At 51.5% G+C, this 24145-nt stretch overlaps 1 protein-coding gene across 9 annotated transcripts in view; it reads left to right on the forward strand.

The window, feature by feature from the left end:
- Eip74EF (Ecdysone-induced protein E74) overlaps positions 1 to 24145 on the forward strand; it is a 242998-nt gene that overhangs the window by 161244 nt on the left and 57609 nt on the right. The window lies entirely within an intron of this gene.

Here is a 24145-nt window from a genome sequence, read left to right on the forward strand (position 1 = left end):
CGTTCACCATTGCGATCGATCGGGCCTCGATCGGCGTTACCGTTGTGGCACAGTAATCGCGGGAATGGAATACGTTTACCATTTTAGAAGATCGTCTTCTCATCGTTGCGAAATTAAATAACCCGAGCGGTTAACGATTTTTGAGAGTCGATACTCGTTTCGGAGGGATCGAAGCTGCTCGATCGCCGAATTCACCCGTGGCCTCTTTTCCACGGATGGACGACGAGCACGCGAACCGGACGCTGCTTTCCGCGTAGTCGCTATTTACTATTCTCGATGGTATCGTCGATTGCGGAGGATTTATCCGGCAATGATCGACAGCCATTAGCAACGCTCGTTATCGTTATTATACGCGTAAGGCGCGAACGATGTTTACGTAAAATCTCCTTTCGATTACACCGGCTAGTCCGCCGCTTTAGGAGCATCCAGGGGCGGAGGGGGCGGGCCCGAAATCCGAAAAATACGGCATTTATCTCGTCCAGATAAATAATTATTATTTATCATCGGCCGCGTCTTCGAGATTGATATCGAGCCGAGCCGTGTTTAATTTAGCGAAGGTTATTATCATCTCCGGAGGAAAAAAAGAGAGACGAGGATCGCGTCGGTAATAAACGATTACGTATGCAGATAAGTCGAGAAAGGTCCCCCGGCGTGATTAATACTAATACTTCCTAGCCGTAATAACAGTACAGACTCATCAACAGATTTTCCCATCTTCGTCGGACGTCCGAGCCGATCCGTCTGAAAATCCTCTGTTTGTTTTGCTTTCCGTTCCGATATTGATTAAGAAACTTCCACTCGAGGCGCGACGAAAGACATCATCTATTCACAACGCTCTAATTCAACACCAGCGAACTATCACGGAAAATACCGTTCCCCAAATTCGATACACAGCTTATTCCCGAGCATCGCTTTTCGACCGAAGCGAACGAAGAAATTCGATGCAACGTGAAATCTCTTCTACTAGTTGTATCCTCGAGCCGATCCTTCCGATCTCGTTGCCGGTCGCGATCGGTTCCGTGACCCACTGCGACGCCGCGGTCCCGTAGGCGCGCGGGAAGGGAAAAAGAGAGGCGACGAGGAAAAAGGAGCGGTCGGAGGGAGAACGAGGAAAAGAGATCGGTACGAGCGTGGCGTACATACCCGGCCAACCGAAATACGTGCCCCTCTGGCTCTCCTTGGAGGTGGCCACCGGTGTACGCGGCGAAAAGGGAGAGAGTGAGAGGGACTCGGTGCTCGAAAGAACGAAGAAAGAGCGCCAGCGCGTTCGGCCGTGCATGCTCGAACGGCGGCGACGTGTACGTGTACTTACGTGCACGCTCGCGGGCGGCCGCGTGTGCGTGTAATTTCGGCCGATAAAAATATTACGCAAGCCGAGCCGAGCCGGCCGGCGAAGGTCGTTCGACGCCGAGCCGGTAAACCGAGATATTCGGCTGTTCAAATAATTTTGCAATTTCTCCCGTTATCGGGTTTCCCCCCGCTGCCCCCCCCCCCCCCCCCCTGCTGCGCCGAGCGAGCGGCAGAAGAAACCACCGGCAGAAGAAGGGAGATAATACCTTGTGACCTGCCCCAACCCCAACGAAATTAATCTCTCTCCGCGGCGCTCTCTCTCTCTCTCTCCCTCTCTCTCTCCACTCGCGTCGAGAGAACGATCGCTATGGAATTTAGTGTATCGAGAAGGGAAATCGAGATTCGTAGTTTCTCGCGATGCTTTCGCTCGCGGTAGGTAAACGCCTCGCTCAAGACAGTTCTCGATGAGTAGGTTGCGCGATAGGGAGGACTGGAATGTACGCGGTAATCTCGAGAGCGCTCTCATAGTTTCAACGAACCGGGAGAAGGTTAGTTCCACCGTAGCTCCATTCGAGACACCGACGCGGCGAGGCTGAAGAGACGGAGCTCGTAAACAGTATTAGTCAAAGTCAAACAACTCCGGAAGTCCGGGGAAACATTGTTAACCCTTTCGAGGAGGTTTGTCCTGTCGCGGCGGGGGGTCGGCCGTCCCCGAGGCAATCACCAGCGACCCCCGAAGGTCGAGGAGAAAGCGCGGCGCCCCGGGGCGGTCCGACCGAAATTTCTCCCATTTTTCAATTTTTCGTCACAGCCCGGGCTTTTCCCGGCCGGGGGAAACTTTCACCGGTTCCGCGGATTTCCGATGCTCGCAGCGCGGCCCGGAAGCCCGGCGAATCGGCGGCGACCCGGAAACTCGAGGGGCGCGCGAGGCCGAAAGGGAAAACGCGCCGCGCGAACGGGAACGCACGAAAATACTCGCGAGGGAGACGTTTTCCCGGGAAAACGGGCGCGCCGCGGTTGCACGTGTTCCTCGGGCCGAGGGGGCGAGGGAGAAGGGAAAAAACGGGGAAGAAAACTAACGAGACGTCGAACGGCTCCCCGAAACTCTCAGTCGTAAAAAAGGCGACTCGATCACGGTCGGCTGGAGCGTTGACGCTTTTTACGGGGGTTTTTTGCGGCCCGGCCGCCGGGAAAAGCGAAGGCAGGGTTCGTTTATAAGGGCGGAAGGTGCACGGGGGTGTGGCGGCGAACCCTTTCTCCGAATCGAGACGCTGCCGAAAATATTGTCGTCTCGTTTACATTCGGCCAACCCCCGGCCCGCCGCGTGTTTTAAAAGGACAGGCAGCAGCGCCGACCGACGAAGAAAAGGTGTCCGCGCGTTGTCCGGGGGCGATCCGGGAGTTTACTTTGCCGGCTACCGTGCTCGTTGGCTTCTGCGGTATTTCCCCCTGCCCCCGTCGCCTTTCCCCGTGGCCTGCCGGCACCCGGAAAAACTTTCGAAACCTTTCACGGGGCAGGTAGCCACCGGTTCGATTTATAAATTCAGTCGGCGCGGCGGCGACAGGCCGGATTCCTTGGGTCACGGTTCTCAGCGATCCGTGGAGGAGCGTTGCGCCGCGATTTTCGACGGTGAACGTTAACCTGTCCGGTATTGGGCTGTTCGCGATCGAACAGTTCGCTCGCGTCGAGTGCACTCTATGCTCGGCGACGCGAGTTTTCGTGGTACACCTTGTATTTTGATCTTTGCACCGCCGCCGAGGGATCGCTGGTGCTCTTCGACCGCTCACGCTTCTCCCTTTGAAGTAACAGTAACGATTACACCGGGAACCTTGATGCGAATTCGAATGTCGTGTAACATCGTCGCGGTAGAATATTTTTCTAACTGTCGTTTCTAAACAGATTTTCTCGTGGAACATTAGCTGATTCTCTACGAACGCGTGGAAATCGGTAGTGTTCAGCACTTCCGAGCGGAGCGGTTCTCCAAGAGCAGGAATCCGCGACGCGTTAATCTCCGATTATTCTCGTCCTTACGAGGATTATATCGAGCGGCTACGTGACCTGCCTCTCTCCCGCTGATCGAAAGCCCTGGCCGCTTATTAATATTTTATCCGATAAAAAAGCGTGTCGCCGGCGAGCCTGCCGATAAACGACGGATCGGGCGTATCGCGTTCAATCGGAGCACCATTTATTTCTATTAAAACGGGCCCAGGCGATGTTCGGGGTGGACCCTAGTCGCTCCGCTGCGGCTCCTTTTTTGCGGTGTACGCTGCCAGATAACGAACAGAGATCACTGACGTCATTAACCTCTGAGCGCACGGATCGCGATATTCGACGCCGGTACACGAAATCTTTTAGGTTTTTCCTTGTCGAAGGAACCTCGTGAAGCGTACCAGCAGCGATTTAAATTCTAGCGTCCCGAAGAAGATACTTTAAAATTTTACTTCGCCTGCTTTTCAACGGAATTTCTATCGATTCTTTTCACTGCGCAAGTTTCTACTCTGATAATGCGATTAAAGCGTTGTATGCTCGTTTATTCCGTAGATTCCGAGTATTTAGAAATACGGATTAACGTCGAATTTGATCGTTAATCCGTCAGGAACGTAACACTTTACAACAACGAACGTCGAGTTCCGATGAAAGTGGATTCGGAACTCGCGAGTCCCGTTGCCGGAGCAACGGGCAACGTCGGAGGGTTAATCAAAAGCCAACAGATTAATATCTCGCGTCGGTGTAACACGTGACGCGTTTACGTGTACGGAAGTCGCGATATGTCCCGGCGAATTCCGATACGATAGAAAGCCCGGGTCTCTAATCTGATCGCGAACGGCCCGTATATAGGCTACTCGGCCAAGAGGGTGATAAGTCGATTCCGCGAAAGTAATAATCGCCGATCGTTCCACGATACAACGCTCTCTCGGCCCGTACGCGGATTTCATCGGGAATTATTCGCGCGAGTCGAGGGCAGGACCCGTTCTCGACCGCGAATCGAGGATCTCCTTACTGGAAAATCATTTCCGCGCGTGTTCGTTATCGTCATTCGAAATACCGATGAAATTATTGCCCCTGGCGAACAAAGATAACGCGAATCGATGGGTGGAACGAATTTTATTAGCTTATAACGCGTGGAATGTTCGATTTTCAGGGTTACCTTGGAATGAACAGAAATTCTTTGGCAACCGATACTTTTTAATCGAAACAACAGCCATTGCATTCCAACACTGTCCAACAGGTCCCTAGCTTTTTCATTCGATTCTCAAAAATCCGACGTTCTACACACATGCTCAAAAATTGTTTTCCGTTGAAACAGAACTTTCATAATAGAATGTTGCTATATAACACCAAATCTCTACTACGAGTCACTTCTCGAGCACAAAGTATCATCCGAGATCTTACGCATTCCTTCCCAAAACAGATCCAACTAAAGAATCTTTCCCACAACCCGAAAGCCGGCGGCAGTCTCCAAAGCAAACCTTCGAGCCCCACAAATGAATGATCTACCAACACCAAATCATCCACCAAAGTCCCCGGTTCTCGGGGAAAGTCGGGGAAAACACGATCAGCTGTTAAGGAAGAGCGATCGCGCGTAGGACGCGGTATAAACGACGCCGAGGGAGGGGGTGCTCGTCGCCGGAGATACACGGTACAACAGCGGAGCGAGGAGGGGCGGAGGGCGAGGGGGGAAAAAGGATAATTCCAGCCTTTAAATCACTCGAAGTGAATTCGAGCGGACGTTCTCCCCGTCCTTCTATCCTTCCGCCCGCTCCCCCCTCTCTTCTCTCTATCTTCCCCGTCTCTCCTGCGTCTGTTCTCTCTTCACCCTCTGTTCCTTTCGCGAGACCGCCTCGCCACGAGCGGAGGAAGACAGATTACTTCCGGCTGTGGCTCTTCTTCTGGCGCGCGGACCTAGGAGGGCCAGGCCAGGTCGGAGAAGCCGGCGGCCGGGTTAATCAGGAAATGAAGACCGTTCGATCGCCTCGAGGGGGAAGAAAACAGTGTCCGTCGATTGAGCAGCCACCGAGCGGGGTTAATCAGCGGCCAGGGGATGCGCGGCCGGGAAACGAAAGAAAAATGTCGGAAGAAAGGGGAATCTTCGGCCATTCGGTCGATCCGAGGATCCATTGTCTCACCATCGCGAGATTCTCCGCTTGGAATCTTCAGCTTTCCGAATGATTCGTTTTCTCGAAATTTTCCTACCGAGCTGAATGGGAGCCGTTCATTTCAACGGGTTCGTCCGCAACGTAGTTGCAGCAACGTCTCGTTCGTAGTTTTCCTCTGGTCCGTTCGATTTCGTTGCTTGTTGTCCCAGCAACCGGGTTCCACGCGCGGTCTTTCGAGTTTTCGAAAGAATAATCTCCCCCGAATTCGCGTTCCTGTTTATCTTATCGCCGCTGCATGTTTGTCTCTTCCCCGGCGAACGGGGCCGATTCCGGCGCGATTTGCCAGCTCGCCGATTGATCCTTTAATTCACGCTAATAAATATTTACGACGCGACTCGCGGACGGGACGGGCGGCGCGGTACAGGTGAACGCAAAAGTTCTGTCGGCCGAACCCTCGTCGACGGAAGTTCTCTGCGCAGTTCTAAGTCGCGCGAAACTCGACGTCGAACTCTGCGATTGTTCGAATCGAATGGAAGTCGCTTTCCGAAAACTTTCCGAACTTTCAAAATGATCCACTCCCGATGTCCTCGTGCGATTATTAAAAAGACAAACGTTTCTCCGAGACTCGGTAAATCGATATAACAACACGTAAACTGGTTAGTAAATCACAATCGAAGCTTCAAAACACACTCTCGGAGTGTCCAAAATTTCGAAAGGTCAATTAGAAAGCTTAAACGTTCAGGGAAACGAACGGTTCTCGGAGAAGAGACGCGGCGGCGCGAAAAGGCCGTGCAGATACTGCTCTCCGCGGGTTAATCAATCCGTCTTCCCGTTAATCCGCCGCGAATTCGAGCGGAATCGGGTTAAGTATTCGTCATTGTGCTCCCGGTCGCGTGCTGCACTTTCGCGTCGCCGCCTCGATATTCCCGATGGCTTTTCGACGCGGGAGAACTTGTTCTTTTCCCTCGGAGCCTTCCCATTGTTTGAACTCTGATAAGGCGGCGAACGGAGGAGTAGGAGGAGGAGGAGGAGTAGGAGGAGGAGAAGGAGGAGGAGAAGGTGGAGGTGGCTTCCTTCTGCAACGGCTGTTGCCGTGGGGAACGTTATTGAAGCGATATATGGAAACCGTCGTCGGTGGCTGTATTTAAATAGCTGTCGGAGGCGGCTTCGAGGAAGCGGCGAGGCTCATTGTAATTCAGGATATTGGCCCGGCGAGGAAGGAAGGACTAACTTCCTGTGTCTGCGGTTCGTACACGCTCCTTCGTAGCTTCTCTACGCGCGCCGACACCTTTCCCTCCTTTCTTTCCCGGATGAATCCTAGACAGGCGGCATTTTCGTACCTGTTCGCTCGCGTCGATCGCCGCCGCGGCGCTCACGAAATATGTTCGAGCATCGTTTCGAGCTGTTGCGCGAATCGGAGAATATTCAAACTCGTCCGCTGCTCTTGGTTCGCGCGGCGTCACTGTTTCGGCTGATTTATCGCGAATGAACTTTCGATAGAAACACTCGACGCTCTCCTGTGACATAGACATTCTACCAATGAAAATACATGTATAAATTGAGAAACTTATCTCATTTCAATAGCTTACCTATCCTTGTATTGTACAATCGAATTAAGTGTCGATTTAATTTTCTTATGAATCGCGTCTACTCTTCTCGTTGGACCGTAATTTCGGTTACCCGGATACAATAATCTCTCGCTTCGCTTCTGGTTTCTCGAGCGAATTGATAAATTGAAAAAGGAAGGTAACGTTATTGCTACACATCGGCTCGAGTCCCGAATTTTTGAAAGCCTAATTGAAAGGGTTTGATGCACGGCCTCGATGATCGGCCGATGTTATCGCTATCGTTATCGGCGTTGCATTACGAGGCGTAACCGCGCTGCGAGCAGAGTTGCGCCATCCGGCGTGCGAGGATCGCTTCCCGGCCGTTTCACCGAAGTTTCCCCTGGAAGCTAATTGGCCCGGCTTTCACGAACTTGCGAGGAAAATCCTCTCTCCCCCGACCCGCGCCCGTAGAAAGTTGAATCGGCGGAACAGCTTTCGTCGGCGGAGGCTCGTCCCGCTCGTTCCGACGCGCGCCGAGGCTTTTCCTTGTTTTCAGGTATAATTTCACCGTGTCCGGAAAAGTATCGCGTTTCGACCTGCCTCGTTCGAACAGACAGTCTTAACACTGAGACTACCAGACGGGTCGGCACGACCCATTCCCTCATTTTGCAATTACCAAAAGGATAACAGATGTTTCCCAAACGTCAACGCGAACCGAATTCTAAACGCTCTTGAAGTTTCTGTAGAATTTCGGAAAGTGTAACTGCTCGATAGGTTAACACACTATCAATTTATTTTCCTTGGCAACGCGTTGTCCATCGATCTCTTTACTCTCTTCTCTGCAATCGACTTGTAATCTTCCGTGTTACACAATTTACAACAGTGAACAATGATAACGACAAGCTTGTGTAAGTTAGAAGAAAAATGTAGGCAGGGAATCGCTGGAAAGAGTTCAAAGAACGGAGGAAACAAAGTCAATGTTCCCTGTGCAGAGATTAACGCGTTAGTCATTCGAATGATGCAGTCACCTTTAACTAGCGGAGCTCGGAATCCACCGGTGAATAACAGGCGCAGGCTTCTAAGGCTTCTAACAGGCGCATCAGGCCGGGGGAATAACAGAATCCTTGGCACCGCGTCGAACAGGAAAAAGATTTCCATCGACCGCTATCGGCGGCGTTGCGTTCGGCCGCGAGCGCCCATTAAAATGCCAGAGGAAAAGGGAAAACGAGTTCGAAGTTGGAACACGCCCAGAGTCGGTCTCCCTCTGTTTATCTCGGCCTCTCTCTCACGCTCTTTATCGGCCAGGTGATTTCGCGCGAGCGATATTAAACGCCGCGCGCGCGGCGTTCGATGAAATCGAGCTCGGTCGTGTTCGGGCTTCAACTTGAAACTGACCTACATTCGTCCACCGTTTTCCGTCCGCCGCCGGCTCCCATGCTATCGACCGATTTCCTCTTTGTCTTCTCTTCCCTGCTCGAATCCCCGAAAATCGAAGCCCGGAGGAACACACGATCAACACATTTCGTCAACCTTTTAAGGACGAGTGTGTCTTATCGGCGACGCTCGCTATCTACTGTAGAATCGAAAATGCTGAAGGATTCGTTGAACGTTTCTCCATGGAGAAAATGTCTAACGTTTCGATTAACACTAAGACTGTAAACAATTGAACTTTGAAATTCCTGTATAGAAGTTGCAAGCATCTGTTGAGACTTGATTTGAAGTTTGCGTATTGCAGATTGAGTTAATAGTTTCTCAGAGAAATGTTTGTTAGTTTTTCAATAATTGTCAGAAGAACTTGGGAATGAGTGATTTTGAGTTGTATGAGGAAAGAATTCTGTTTCGCGAGAGAAAGATGGCGTTCAATTCCGACCCGAAGGACGGGAACGTACATTCGTTGAATTCGGTTCGAAAGTCCCGTCGCGTAATAGCTAATATCACTTTCGACTCGTCCCCTAATACCGCGATTTCGTCGTCAAACACGCTTTCGCTCGATCACCCGCGAGCGATAAACAACAACACGCACTTAGGTAACCGTGCACGGCGACGGGGACGACCGCGGGTAAACATTATCAACGATCAAACAGAAGAAAGAATTCGGGGATTAAAGGTGTCTTAATTACGCGCCTGATGTAACACTGGGAGGCCGGTTATCGCGTGCTCGCGGAACGAAAGTCGAGCGGCCGTTTAAAAACCAGAAAAATAAGTTCTCCGCGACGCTCCTCAAATCACTCGACGTTTCACTGGAATTCAACTAGAAACGAATGATCCACTAACACATGCTTCACGCTCTAAAATTCAAATTGATTATTATAATTACTCGAACATACAAAAGACGCGGTAGGATTAACCCTTGTCCTCGGTTGTTCGCTCTGAAGCTTCCACCGACATTTCATTGAATCGCAATTTAACCGAGCGTCTCAATCATTTATTCGAGACCACTCGGTGAGCACAATTACGATACGAATAATTCCAAGAACCATTAACCCCTTGCAGTCGAAGGTTTTCCGCTAGATTCAACATTTTCCATCGAGAACTTCCAACGTTCTTCGAAACTGAGTAACAAGGAAACGCGTATAAATTAATAATCCAGTTAATGATCCATTACAAGCCTAATGTCACACGGAAGATTTCATAATTCTATCGTATGAAATCACCCGGTGAGTCATCCCTCGAGTGCGAAGGGTGAGAACAAGAAGCCACAGATTGGAGCTCGGCTGAGACCTCGAAGGGTCGGGCGCGTTCAAAGATTCGCAGGGCGGACGACAGTCGCGCGGTGTCTTCGCGAGTGTTTTTTATAGCAGAAAGGGGTGGGGTGCGCGCGGCACCGGAGCGGACGGCGTCCAGCCGCGTCCCTATTTTTTTTCTCCTCCTTGAAACGGCCGTTTCTTGGTCCGTCTTTGACGAAGGGGATGATAATCGCGACCCTCTCTCTCTCTTCTCTGTCCCGTGCTCGCCGCCCTTTCCACCGGCGCGGGTCCACCCTTTTATCCGCGCGGCGTGGTCTCACGCCTCACGAATTTCCTCTCGTCCGGCCGGCCAACCGACCGGGATCGATTTCCCGCGGCATTTTCCACGCCGATCGGCCCGGAAGAGAGAGCCCATCTAGAATACGAGCGGAGAGCGAGCGAGCAAGAGACAGAGAGACAGAGAGACAGAGAGAGAGAGAGGGTAAGAGACTGAAACAGAGAGAGAGGGAGATAGAACGAACGAGGGAGGGGGTGAAGGACGTGCCGTAGGCGGTCGCAATAGGAAAACTGGGGTAGACTGTCCTTGTGCTCTTGGGTGGTTATTGGAACGTTGGCACGGAGACGCTTACCTTCGTCTACCGGGTGTCCCAATTGCGCCGGCCGCTCGGCACACCACTTGGCACACGCGGCGATTAATGAAAGTGGAGCGTGATCCTTCGTAAAAATAGAGGAACGAAACGGTGTGGGATCGATCGATCGGTCAATTCCGACGTGGAACACGCGCGCCGTTCGTCCGAGGGATCGTTCGGTTTTTCAATTCTTTTGCTCCGCGAATTCACTCGATTGCCCGTCGAGCTTTTATATTTTAGACAGATGTAAATGCGTCCCTCCTTCTCGTCGATCGGACGTGGATCGCTTCTCGGGCGATCCAGTTGCTCGATCTTCCCTTCGATCCTCCGTTCGAACGGATCAGCCGCCGCTCTCGCGACGCGGCCATCGGGTTGACCTATAACGGAGAACGAACTCCGAGTTGGCATTTGATTTCCGTTAGCGGAGGACGGCCAACTTCCACGAGACGTCTCGAGCGTCAGCTCCGCTGGGTTTAGAGGATATTTTCTAGTGAAAGCGGCGGCGCGCGCGCGCGCGATGACGAAACACCGCCGAACGAAACGTCGAATACATTAGCCGGCGAACTTTGTTTGGGTCGAGAAGAAAGCGCCTGGCGGAATTCGTTTATTCGTCGGAGCAGACTTTTCTCGTGAACCAGGCTGAGTTGCAGGAGAAGCGGACGATCGGTTGGAACCGACGCCGCTCGTTTAGGTAACCGATCGGGGTTGTGTTTTCGAGAACGATCGCTTGTTCCTCGTTGTTCAGCGTCGTTCCGAAAATCTCGCGGTTTAAAGGTCCCCCGTCGTCGAGACTCCGTTTAACTCGATCCCGAGGAGCAATTGACCTCACCTTGACACAATCGTCTGCGGCTTCTACGCGGTGCGTGGCCTGCGTCCGAATCGCCGGGACGCTGGGTTTCCCGCGACGCGCAGCCGCGAGGCCGTTATCAACTTTTCCTGCGATCCGATCGTTTTCTGCGCGAGCGCGATTAATAATCCGTTTGAATCACGATCGAAAGGTCGCCGGCGATTGTTCGTTCGCCGTGTATCGCTGTGGAATCGATGCTAAGCGTATCTCCTCTATCCATCGTGGATTCCTCGCTTATGAAGCTATCACTAAAGTAGGCTAGCCCGAGGCGAATCGGATCGGTTCGGATTCAACGGGAAACTAATAGCTGGAACATAGAATCATTGGTTTTCATAGGTTTCTTATTGATAGACGTTCAGCTTGGATATCGGTCAACAAACTTACGAAGCTTAAAAACCTTCTCACTTTTCTTGCCTATAACATTCTCGAGGTTTTTATCGTCTTGTTCACCGACATCGAGCTGAATGTCTATCATTAACAAACTTATAAAAAGGAATCCTCGTTGTAACTTTCAACTATCAATTTCTCGATCGCTCCAGGATCTAAAACCGAATCCAATGTTTCGTACATATCCTCATTTCATTCAGGCTCGTACGATTCAGCGATGAAATCGATTATTGATACATTCGTCACTCTACCTTCCAACACCCCATCGATACAGCTTTCTTACACTTCTCTGCAAAGATCCCAATCCTGACGTCGGCCTACTCCTCCCATAAGAAAGCAACCGATCTCATCCTGCTAACCACAAAATCGAATCGTCGACGCATTCGTAGCTACTCAGATCAGTGCTCAACACGCCGTCGCTCCACTCGACTCGCTGCTCCCAAAGTACTCGGCTATTGTACCCTCGACAGCACAATAAACGAAATCGAAAATGGGAAATCGCTCCTCCTCCCCGCGGCGAGTCCGCGTAACTGGTTCGCGGTCTCGGTGCGTCGAACCTGCTTATGGAAACGCGATACCCTGGATATCGAGAATAAATATTGGATCCGATCGATAACGGGGGCGAGCCGCTCCGCTCGCATTGTTTCACGGCCGTGCGAGCTGGCCCGTGTTCCTCGATCTCCCGAGGAGATCGCCGGAGAAACACGCCGCGAATAGGCGAAGTTCGACGGCGTGTACGCGCGCGAACCGGGCCAATTATCGGCGCCTGTCGCCGCCGCCGCCGCCTCCCCTCGGCCGACGGCCGCGCGCGGGATCGATATCTCGCGCGAGGGGCGCATTAATTACCGGCCTGGCTGCGATACCACCGGCCCTGGAAGAATCGCTCGGGAGCTGACCGACTAATTGGCCAGCGTAACCGCATTATTAACCCTTCGAGGACGAGTGTCGTCGCGGTGACGTCGCCGTTTCCGATCATTTCGTCGCAGATTCGGAGATTGACGGCTCGATCGTTTTCTGGTAATTGCCTGCGACTGCTCGGAGAATCTTCGCGATCCGGGAGGGTAAATGGTCGAGTAGAGGTGTTGATTGATGTACGCGTTGCTCTCGAGGGCTCACCAGTTGATTCAAATTATAAAGTATTATATGTAGCTCCTATCAATCGCATCGATAGAATATTGAAACTTCGTTTATTAATCGATGTTCCCATGGTTAGAACTATACCTTAGAAACTCCTCATCCAAAAGATCCGCGAGAACTTTGAACCTTGTTCAACCCTTTGCGGTCCGAAATGATCTTGGTTTCTCACTTCGAGGTTCACGTCGACGTTTCGTTCAATATGCTTAATAACGCTCTATTTATTTATTCAATAATATTCGGCAGTCATTGGAATGTTACCTTTAAATGGTACGGTTGTGATGCTACAAATAAATATAGAAAAAATTGTTAAAAGGTAGAGGTTGCAGTAAAATAATTTAATGCTTAAAACCATCGAAACACTATTAAATACGTTCTCGATAAACGAGGACTCGGAGCGACGAGGAACAGACGAAAATGGCGTCCGATCGGCGATTAGTCACTCCCAGAAACGAAGGAGGAGAAGCGTTCGACCGAAAAACGAGAACGAGCGGGCGCGTTGGAATCGAAAGTTGCGCGCAACAGCGGCGGGGTGGAAAAGGGAACGGGTCCATGGAAAAGGAAACACCCGGTACATACGCGTCGGAGCGGAGGAAAGGAACGGCGCGGCGAGGCGAGGCGTGGAAACGGTGGAAGAGAGGCGGGCTCGATCGCTCGCTATAGGTACGCGAACGGTGCATAGAGGAAGAGTAGCGCGCTCGTTGAATGCACCAGCCCTGACCTACATAGTAAAGCGTGTTGTGGGCTAGGCGAGCCTACGCTAGAGCTACCTAGGCTATTATAGCAACGAGGTGTACGGTATGCCCCTCCGCTCGCCGTCCGTCACGCCGGCAGAAGCGGCGCGTGGGCAAACGCGGACCATCGGTGATCTGGCTCGCGATTTTTCCCCCGGAAACCGATCCGTCGATCCGCCGATCCGCCGATCCACCGGGTTTATTATTCCACCGATTCCCGCGTCGAAGATATTCGAAAGCTGGGATAATAACTTCTTCGACGACCGATCAATTACTTTCGCAAATAAAGTCGCTCCTTTCCATTTCGTTTGAATTCCTCGATGCGTACGTTCGCTCTGTACGACGCTCGTCGATTTTCCTCTTCGAAGAGACTTTTCGAACTAAATTCCACGGTCGACTGGTTAATAGTTCCGTCTGGACTTTCTTGTGTCGTTCGTTACACTTTTAAAATGTGTCGTTAGGAATAATTATACGTTCACTTAGCTCCGAGATTCGTCGGAGTTTCGGATTTCGAGCGTCGATCGTTTCTGGAATAATATCTGCTCGGTCTTGGTTAATGGAACTTTCTATTAATGAGAGTCCAATAGGCGATCGTGACGTTTCGAGTATCAATCATTCGCGTATCGCACGCGTGGACGACCGAAGGAGAAGAGGCGCGCGAAGATTTCGCTGTCGCTTTCGAGGCGGTCGCCCTAGATAACTCGCGGCCGCGAGCGTCGTTCCCCCCGCGGCGCGGATCCACGAAAACCGAGCGTCGAACGTCAACGCGGATCCGCGGCGGCCGCGATAAGAGGCTCGCTCGCGACCAGAAAAATTGAAGCTAAGTATAACGACCGATAATTTCGCGGTTAACTGTACGTTACGCGACCACCGCCGGAGAGATACACGCACACACGGGCGTGAGCGAGCGAGCGAGTGACCGTTCCGTTATTATATCATCTCGCGAACAGTGCTGCGGCATTTAACGTTACGTAATAGGCAGAACTCTCTCTCTCTCTCCCTCTCCCTCTCTCTCTCTCTTTGTCTCTCTGTCGCGCGCGTATGTCGAGAGGCTCGTTACCAGTCGGTCTTGTTACACAATGGCTAGGCCGCGCGGGAGCAACGGGAGCAGAGTAGTACTATTTTCTAATCAAATGTAAGTACAATCCGTCGTTCGGTCTGCCGGATCGTCGCCGCGAATCGCTCGACTAACACCTTCGCGGATAACGTTTCTATATCGAGGAACGTTTGCTCCGCTTCACGCGTGTTATCCGAAATGACGCGCGGTGCAGCGTCTTCTCCGGAATTTCCAGATAAAGTATCGAAACGATCGAAATATCGCGACTGGGAAGATTGCTGCGGCTAGCGCAGCGTCTGTTCGAACTCGTGCAGCTGGAAATCGTATCGCTTTCTTTTATTTTCCCTCATTCCCCGCTTGGAAATGGGAAACGCCGAACGAGACGCTGAATGAGAGGAATTCAATTCGGCCGCGGTCCTCCGAGCCGAAAGCACCGGATCTCCGACAGATTCTCGCGAAGCGTCGCGGCACTGGAACGGTTAAATTGCTCCAGTTGACGCGGCCGCGCGCGTTGATAGGAACGCGCGCTCGCCCGCTTCCCCGTGCGATTCCTGGCCCAGCACCGTCCTTGACACCTTTTCCCCGTGGTTCCGCCGCGCTCGCCTCCCCGTCGCGCCGTCGACGCTGCTCTCTCGGCCGTCGGCGCGAATTAACGGGGCACCCAGCGACGACACATGGACCTCGACCCGGCCGATTCGCAAAGTGGCCACTGACCTTTTCGACGAATCGCCGCTCGGGGACGCGTCCTCTGCTCCGGCACCGCCGTCCGTCAGCTCCGTCTCTCTCTCTCTCTCTCTCTCTCTCTCTCTACGTCGGGTTTAATGCCTCTCGGTTGATTCGTATAAATAATAGCAATAATCGCGAGGAGGAAAAGAAAGAAACGGTCGGAGGCGCGACGTGCAGGTGAAATAGTCCGGTGGACTGGTAATTATAGTAATGCGAGGATGAAGGTGGTTAATGGTGGTAATGGGAAGATTTAATAGCAATAATAACAGCCGCGGATGTAAAACAAGGAGCAAGGGCGGGCCCCGGGAATAACGCGGCGAGAATGGACGCGTCGGAAATAAGAGCGAGACAAAAGAACAAACGAACCGGCCGACGCAAGGTAATTGACGTCCGATAACGAGTAATCGGCGCGCGATAAGACCGCCTAGGTCGCGACTTCCAACGAAACAATGGACAATGAGGTGACCGCACACGCGACTTCGCTTCCTCGATAACCTCGTGGAATTTGCACGTGCGTGCGCGTCTTCGCCGCGATAAAACGCGCGATCCTCGCGAGGAATCGATCGCGGGACTAGCGCGTACGCTCCCGATAACACGCCTGGACGAGAGCGAGACGCGGGACAGCCTCGGGGAAAAGAAAGTCCAAACGAAATTCTTCGGAACCCGAGACACGCTCCCCTCGAATCGCGCCGCGGTCCGTTACGCAATTCAGAAATTAGATTCTCTTCGGCGTTAGGTTGCGCAACGAGCCTTTAACGGGCCGGGGCCGGGCACGCGTGTTCCTAAGGAGCAACCGGATTGTTAATGCGCGCCGATAACGAGCCTCTTCGTTTAAATTCTTTCGACCGGCCGCGCACAGTCCTCCTCCCGCTCCGAACCGGAAGAGTTTTCCGAATAGAACCGGCCGCGCGGCGAGTGAAACTCCGCTCGATCCACTATTTCTTCGGCGCTTTCTCTGCTCCTGGCTGGCTACCGGGTTTCGATGATCCGCCGCGTCGCGCGGTTTCTCGGTGATCGTGATCCCCAACTTTGAGAATCCGGGCACCTAGAAATTTAGATTATTCGATCTAAACACCGGAAGACTAAATCTAACAGTCACTAGACGCAAGAATCAGTGGCAAACGAGTCGCTCGGAAGCCACTGTTAAGTCGATCTTCCGATATCTTCTAATTTTCGAAACCTTAATAAATACTCTGTCTAATCGTTCAAAGATTCCCTCGTTTCTTCGTTCGTTCTAAGTCAGAAAATTCTCGCAGCTTCCGAACACACTGTATAATCATCTCAGAAGCCATTACATCTATTTCCTCGACACTACCGTACCAGTCAAAATGTTCCGACTGTTTTGTCTCGCAATTATTGCTCTCTCAAAGCATTGAATATTCGAAATGATCTCGAAAATAGCTTCGACTCGAATACTATAACGAATGTCCGAAGAAACCGAAAATAATCTTAGAATTTTTATAGAGATTTAAACCGCCGACAATCGGTTCTAACGCCAGCCGGTCTCGCGAGGGAACAAGGAAACCGCTGGAAATTCTCGTGCCAACGCGTTAATCCCCGGACAATCGCGAAGATAACCTCGCAGATTCGTTCGGATACACCGGGGATACCGTAAGAAGAGATAGCAGCCGTTGAAAAGGCCCGGCTACCATCTGTTAGCCGCAGCATCCGCGCTTTTCTACCTGAGCGTCTCCGGCCCCGCACCGTTAGACGCGGAACGCGCGTCTGCCACCCTCAATGGGTAACCCAGTTTCTTTCATAGCCTTTTAACGGGACGCGATCCCGTCGTCGTCGACGCTCGCTCGCTAACGAGAAGGGTAACCACCCCCGTGAGAAAGGAATCCTCTCCGGCCGGCTCCCCCGCTCTCTTCCTTTCTCCCCGGCGCGGAGTTACGTTACTCGCCCCATTGTTGCACAACTGTTTCGTCTCGGCTCCGCTCGTTCCTGGAACGGAATCTCTCCCGTCCCGCTCGGATATCCTGCTATCTATCGATCCGCGGCGTCACTCGATTCCCGTCTACGTGACGAAATTCACGCGGCTCGACCGCTTTCTCGCTATCGCGACGCCTAGCCGAAAGCGATTCGGTCGTTCGACCGGCGGACGTGGAATCCTGTCGAGAATTTTAGAATCGAGAGACCTGTCGGAAACCAACGATGATACGAGTAGGTTTAGTTTAACCCTTTGCGTATCGGCTAATTTTCAGAAAACTGAATTATGGCAATTTTCTATACATATAGAAGCTCAGATATATTGTTATGTTATGTGTTTTAGATAGATTATCAATTCGAATGAAATTTTATATTTTTCCAATGCTGTGGTAATTAGCGAAGTTGCACAGCTAAGTGTCTTTATATAAAACGAGATTTCTCGTTACCGGTACGCAATGTGTACCCTTTGCACTCGAGAGACTCTCAGTTACCACTTGATTTAATGCAGTGAAACTACAACGTTTGATGTTTAATATTGAACTGTATAATGCATCGATGTGCGAAACGTTGGGCTGAACTAGCTTTTTCTCAATTTACCTGCGATTTCTTTTTCAGTTCATTTAAACGTATCGGCTTTGCTCAGTTGGAAAACGTTGAGTATTTCTAACGAAGCATTACTATTTACCGTTAATAATGCATTAGCAGAAGAAACCGTTCCATGCGCTTTCTATGTCCAGACTTTGCTAACAAGAACAATGTTTCATTCGAACTGGCTCGATGACGGTTACGTTCGTTACACCACATTAGAAATGTTCGCCTCGAGTCCGACACGGTATTGTAAGGCGAGGGGTTAATCGTCCACAGCCCCGACTTACGCGTCGCAGTTACGGCGACGTTTCTTCCGTCTGTTCAACCCCCTCGACACACCTCGGCCTCAGCAACGAAGCGTTCCCAATGCTCCGCGCCGGTTTCCTCCGCGAGGGGAAGTGGGCGTGCGCGCGTATCCGCGGTCCCGTCTGTCTCGCGCGGGGACAATGGGCGAGACGAGGCGAGGAACCATTCAGCCGGCCGGCGAAATAGGTCAGGGACTCGGGGTCGCTCGTTTCCTCTTTCCTCGAAGAAGAGAAATGTCACGGCGAAGCGAACGGCCAGGAGGAACGAGGAGGAAGGAAGAAAGGCGCATACTTCGCGCTGCTCGGGAGAAGACTCCTGGAACAGGAGCAAGAAACATCTCTCTCTCTCTGTTATGCTCGCAATTTTAACCCTTTGCACTCGACAGTTTTCCATTAGAAATATTGTAACATTTTCTGATGAGGTAAAGACGACATTTTGACAATAGGAACAAAGCTATTTTATTTCAATATTCCTCAAATTGATGCATTGTACGAAGTATAATATTAAGTATCAAATTTTATAGTTTTATGAAATCAAATGGTGAGTCACCTCTCGAGTGCAAAGGGTTAATTAGTTACATAATCCTAACAAATACAAACTTCAAACTCATTCTTCGAAGGACCATCGTAGAACGCCAGGGCTTTTCATTTCTAGATATAAACTATAAGAGACAGAGACACATTTCCATGTCTGACCTCCTCGTTAGCTATCATTCATCTCAGACAAGAAATCTAACGACAGAGTGTGTCTAATTGGTTAATTTTCAAGTTTCTTCGTCTAAAAACGCGTTGCAGGGATCGCACGCTTACGAATCTCGCGTTAGGTTTCTAGGAACTGGTCCAACTTCCGCTTGTTACTTTTTTACGAAGAATCTCTCGGTTCTGATTATTTTCCAAGGACTTCTTGATTCTACCGAGGACCTACCGTACCGCTCCGACCTTCAGTTCCGCCGGCATTCTCGTCCGAGACGCATAAAACGCGCACGGGGGTGGGCAAAGGTGCGTAGGCAGGTCGCGAATCCCTCGACCATCGACGGCAGCCCCGAGGTTGCCTATTGCCGCTGCCAAGGGGTGGCTTTCTCGAGTTTCCCAGGTTGAATGGGACCCAATGACGTCTCGATACTCTCTCCCTCCCGCCGCGCTGCCCCTCTGACCCACTTTTTCCTCGCCCAAGAGAGCCTTCCGGGCGTCTAGTAAACTCTCGAATTACAAAACGATCGGTTGTAGTCCCACGCGGCTGGTGGTAGCAACCGATTCGTTCCGGAACTCGGTGTCCACGCGCCGCGAGCGCTTCGCAGCGGACTCTCGCCGGACGCCGCTTTCCGCGTGGAATTCCCTTTCGTTCCGGCCGCTTCGCTTCGGATTAGGCTGCGCCGAAAGTTTCTTTCGCTTTATCGATGCGCGGACGCGTCTCTTTCGATACTTTACGCCGCGTTACCGATTCGTTGTCTCGACGCTGTTACTTTCCACCTCTTTTGAATCCTAGGATTCGACGATGGTCCATAGAAAAGACATTTCTCTTTTCAACGTTGAAAGTAGTCGAGTCATCGGTTCAACGCTACAAAAATGGGAATTCAAACTTCCATTCGAATCCGAAGTAAATACTATTCTACAATCAATCACCAAGTGCAAACATCAGTCTCTTCCAGTGAACCATTAACCCTTTAAACTCTAGGCTCCAATATTGCATTATAACATCAAATATTTCAACGAATCGAACTACCCTAAAATTATTCGATATTCCACACATCCAAATTTCGTACTGAAAAGGAAAAAAACTAAAGATACATAAAAATTAGTTGCCGATCAATTAAAGAACCATCTGTGCTAAGGGTTAAGAAAGCATCGATCAGAGTTCAGAAGGAAATCACGCAGGGACCCCTTCACCCCGATTCGCGACCGCTCGGCGAGTCGACCGCAGAATCGCTCCGCGCGAGGGAACGTCATTGAATGCCACGGAAGATCCGCTTCGCCCCTCGGTCGGTTCGTCAACAAAAAGCAACGTCAGGTTGCCAAGGCGCGGCCGGGAGGAGGAGACGCGACTTCCGCGTGGAATCGAACGTTTCCTGTTTGGCCGGGAAGAGTCGGCCCGCTCGATCGTTCCTCGGCACGATAACGGCCCCGCCGGCCGGGCCGGCTCTCTTTACACGAAACACCCACTGTTCGCGGCACGCACACGCCGCACGGACACGGGCACGCACACAGGGAGCCGCGAACCAGCAGAAGCACTCTCGGTTTCGACGGAGGAAGTGGGTCGCGCACATACGCGACGCGCCCGTTGCGGACGGACACGAGCCTCCGCGCTCGAAACGCCGCTCGTGTCCGTCCGCTCGCTTCCGGTATCGAAATTTCCGCGACGTAACGGGCCTCCATGGCCGAACGAGCCGGCGAGCGCCTCTCTCCGGCCCCACCGCTCGCCCCGCGCCGCGCCGCGCCGCGGACGATGCATTAATCGGGCTAATTAGCGGCCCGATCGAACGCGCTCGCCGATCGCTTGCGTAATTAAGGTCGCCTTTGAATCGTCGTAATCGACTTACGCGGAATTCATTTTCACCCGGCTCGAACGGAAATTCACCGAAATTCCTCGCCCTCGAGCCGGTACGCCCAGCGTATTCCTGCTCAACGTGTTCCGACTTTTCCTTGTGTTCTCATGTTATTTGGGATTCCCGTGCTTTTGCTTTCTGTTTATTGTTCCCGTTGCGTCGCGGTGCCTCTGTCGATGGACTCTTTGTATGGATTGCTCGTCGCGACTGAGATCGACGTGAACCCTTTACGCACGACACATTTTGACGAGATCAAGTTTCCTTGTTTGCGAGACCGAGCAGTAAACAAGTGATCTCACCGAATCGCGAGAAATCGGTACGCAGTTTCCTCGTGTTATTTAAGCGGTCCATATCTAACTTCGTGGAGTCAAGGTTCTTCGGGGAATGTTCGCCCGCAAGGGCCGGAACTACCGGGCAATTCGCATTTCGTCTGAAAACCGAAACGGCGCGTTCCTTGGAATCCAATGGACTTATCGTCCACGCGATTGCGTTTCCATGATTCTCTCGATTGAAATGGAAACGTTGAAAGTCCCGAGACGCTCGCGGTGATCGAGAGGTATCGCCGCGAGTCGGACGACGTTACAAAAATATCGCGTGCGCGCTCGGCTCTCCCGGCGAAGCGATCCCCGCGAAGAATCATTAGTTCTCTAGTATCTCTAGTTTCATTCGGCGAAACGGAAATTACAGGCCGCTTATCGTACGCATCGATTTTTCGAGACAGGCGTGGGAGTTTCGAAGCCGATGATCGCGTGTTCCTCACCCGAGACGGCCGGCCCGTACCTACACAATGTGGTAACAGTAATTTCTCGCGTAGCGCGGCGCGCGGAACAAAGGAAACGATACCTTTAAATTCCGAATCGTTTCCACCAGACGCGCCTGGCGGTCGTGAATTAAATACGATCGTCTAGGACAGAGGTTCCCAAAGCGCGCGTCGCCGCGCGGACACCGGGAAACGCTCGAGAAATCTTCGCGCGTTCATCGAAAGTGTTTCAACCCTTCGTACACGAAGATTCTTTGAAATATACAAAACCTTCGACAGAGCTAAATTATACACGGATTGCTTAATTGATAGAAATAAGAATACTGCGTGATCTCATGCTGTTCGACTAATTAAATCATTTGTTCGTGACTTGCGAATATAAAGTTTCATCTCGCAGAAATGTCGACATCCGCAAAGGGTTACATTTTTTTTTCTCTAGTTTTGTTATGGAGATCCTTAGAGCGCTTCTATTAAAATTTCTCTAATGATTACAACATGCGTCATTCCGATCGATCTTGAATTCGAGTCGTCTACTCTACAAATCATTCATCTTCAGGCTATATCATTCATCTCTCGCCCTAGAAAACTGGGAACCACTGTCCGAGGAACGTTAACACACTCTCCGAAGTCGCTAATTACCAGCGATTCGCGACGATCGAACCCCGCCACGTCACTCGCCTCGGAGCCCGATGAAATTTCCGATCGGCGATCGAGAAAGCGCCGTCGCCCGCAGAATAATTACGTAACTCGGCCAATAACCGAATCGAAGGTCCGCCCCAGTCTAGACACGATCGAATTTCGGTCCGAGTAAAATTCGTCGATCGAACCTCCGTCGCTGTTACCGTCGCAGTTTTCTCAACGAAACTCGACAAGTTCCAAAGTATCGATGAAACAAACAGATGCTTGCGATATATTTCTCTTAACATTCTGGGGATATTACCAAGTTTTTCCAATGACAATGGATGTTTGATATTTCGATGGCAACGTTGTGTGAACGGAGAAACGCAGTTCACTCGCACGAAATTGTTATTTTCCAAATAAAAACCATTCCATATAGCTCGGACCACTTAGCGACACGTCGTCGACCTCAAATTTCCGTTATCCGAACAGTCGAATTCCCGAGTTTCGCCGAGAAGCGCCGGCTCGAGCCGGAGGACGTGTCCGACGCGACGAGCCGAGCCGAGCTGGGATTCGGCCGCAATCCCGGACAATTTATCGCTTTCCTTTCGCGGTTGTCTTTTGAAATCGTTCGCAATTTTGCCATCCAGTGCCCTCGTTCGAGACCCGTGTGTCGAAACCTCATCGGACGCCGTAACTCGCTCGTAACCGATGATCTCTTTCACCGAGCGGGAGGGAAAGGGAGGGGGAGAAGATCGGCCAGTGATTTCCGCGCCCACCGTTCTCCCGTTACAGGCTACAGGTGCGACCCCTCGCACCTGCAACGAAAGCTCGCCCCGATCGTCTTACCCTTTTCCCTTTTCTTCATCCTCCAGTCGCGCGACGCGACGAATTCAACCTTCGAACCGTTAATCGGTCGACGCTCGAATTAACCGCTCGCGGAAATTCACTCGGTTTCAGCGTTGCGCGTGGAATTCTGTTTTTACCTATTGATATGCACGCTCATTGTGTTTATTAATTGTATTGTACATAATGGTAGATTTTGAAAGAATCTAGTGCAACGAGATTATACATATAACACATCAATGAACATTTTGGGACGAAATGTTTGAAAATTCCAGTGCCAAAGGTTGAGTTAAATCTGCTCTCAGAGTTTTCATGTCGCGAAATTGGAATCAGTAACGTGTTTCCGATTGTTATAGAGAAATCACCTATGAAAATAGAAGTGACTATTTAACAATTTCCATTTCACAACTGTACCGGAATCGTCGCGTCTCTCGCCGAGCGATCAAACGTTCCAATATCTCTCAAAGAGACGTCGAACGGAATCCCCGTTCGTCGACCCACACTCGAAATCCGTCGACTCGCGCGTAATCTCAGGTGCGCGGGTCTCGCGATTTCGATGATCGCTGATCGAAGGAACGTGTAGGCGTCCTATCTTATCTAACGTGTTCCGCCGCGGCGGTGAGCGGATAGGAAACGCGCGGCGCAGTCGCTCGCTTTGGCCGGAGATCGATGTCTCTGTGTCAAGGATTGTTTCGCTTGGATCGGAGCGGCCTGGCGTGACGAAATCGGGGGGGAACTGGCGATCGCGCGATCCTCTCGCCGCCGTTGTTGTTCGCGATCCCGCGTCTCGGATCTAAATACTTCTCGAGCGATCGGCGCGCTCGTTGAACCGTCGAGATTCTCCGTGCACGACGATCCTCGTGGATCTTCCGATCGCTAACCCTTCGATTTCTTTCCCAACCGCGGTGCAACCACTTTGCCCACGATCATTTATCGAGAAAAGAGAAACACGCTGCTCGCGCTCCGTTCGTTCTCAGCTTATAACAATCGGTTGCCGAGGATCGTTTACACTCGGATCCCGCTTAACAAACGCCGCACGAGTCAGAGCTAGATACACGAGATGGAGATACATTAAATCGTTCCATTTATCAAATCAAATTCTATCATCGCACATTCAGCTGAATGTCACACGGAACATTTACAACGTAGAAAGAAATGTTCGAGTCGGTTAATAATATTCCTTTGTACACTAGTGTACTAGTCCCATCGGTACGATCGTCGTCCCCGATCCGCGCGTTCACGCGAAGCGTCCGATCGGAGAACGTCGAACGCTTCCAGCGCAAAACTTTCGAAGAAGGGTTGACACGTAATCGGCTCGCATTTCGCCCGAACGGCCGGCACACGCGCACACGCGCACACGCTCGCACAGTTACGTGTCGAAGGTGCGCGTGATGTCACATAGAAAGAGAGAGTCGTTACCG

Source organism: Nomia melanderi, chromosome 11 (assembly GCF_051020985.1).
Source record: "Nomia melanderi isolate GNS246 chromosome 11, iyNomMela1, whole genome shotgun sequence".
In the NCBI taxonomy this organism is placed as follows: domain Eukaryota; kingdom Metazoa; phylum Arthropoda; class Insecta; order Hymenoptera; family Halictidae; genus Nomia; species Nomia melanderi.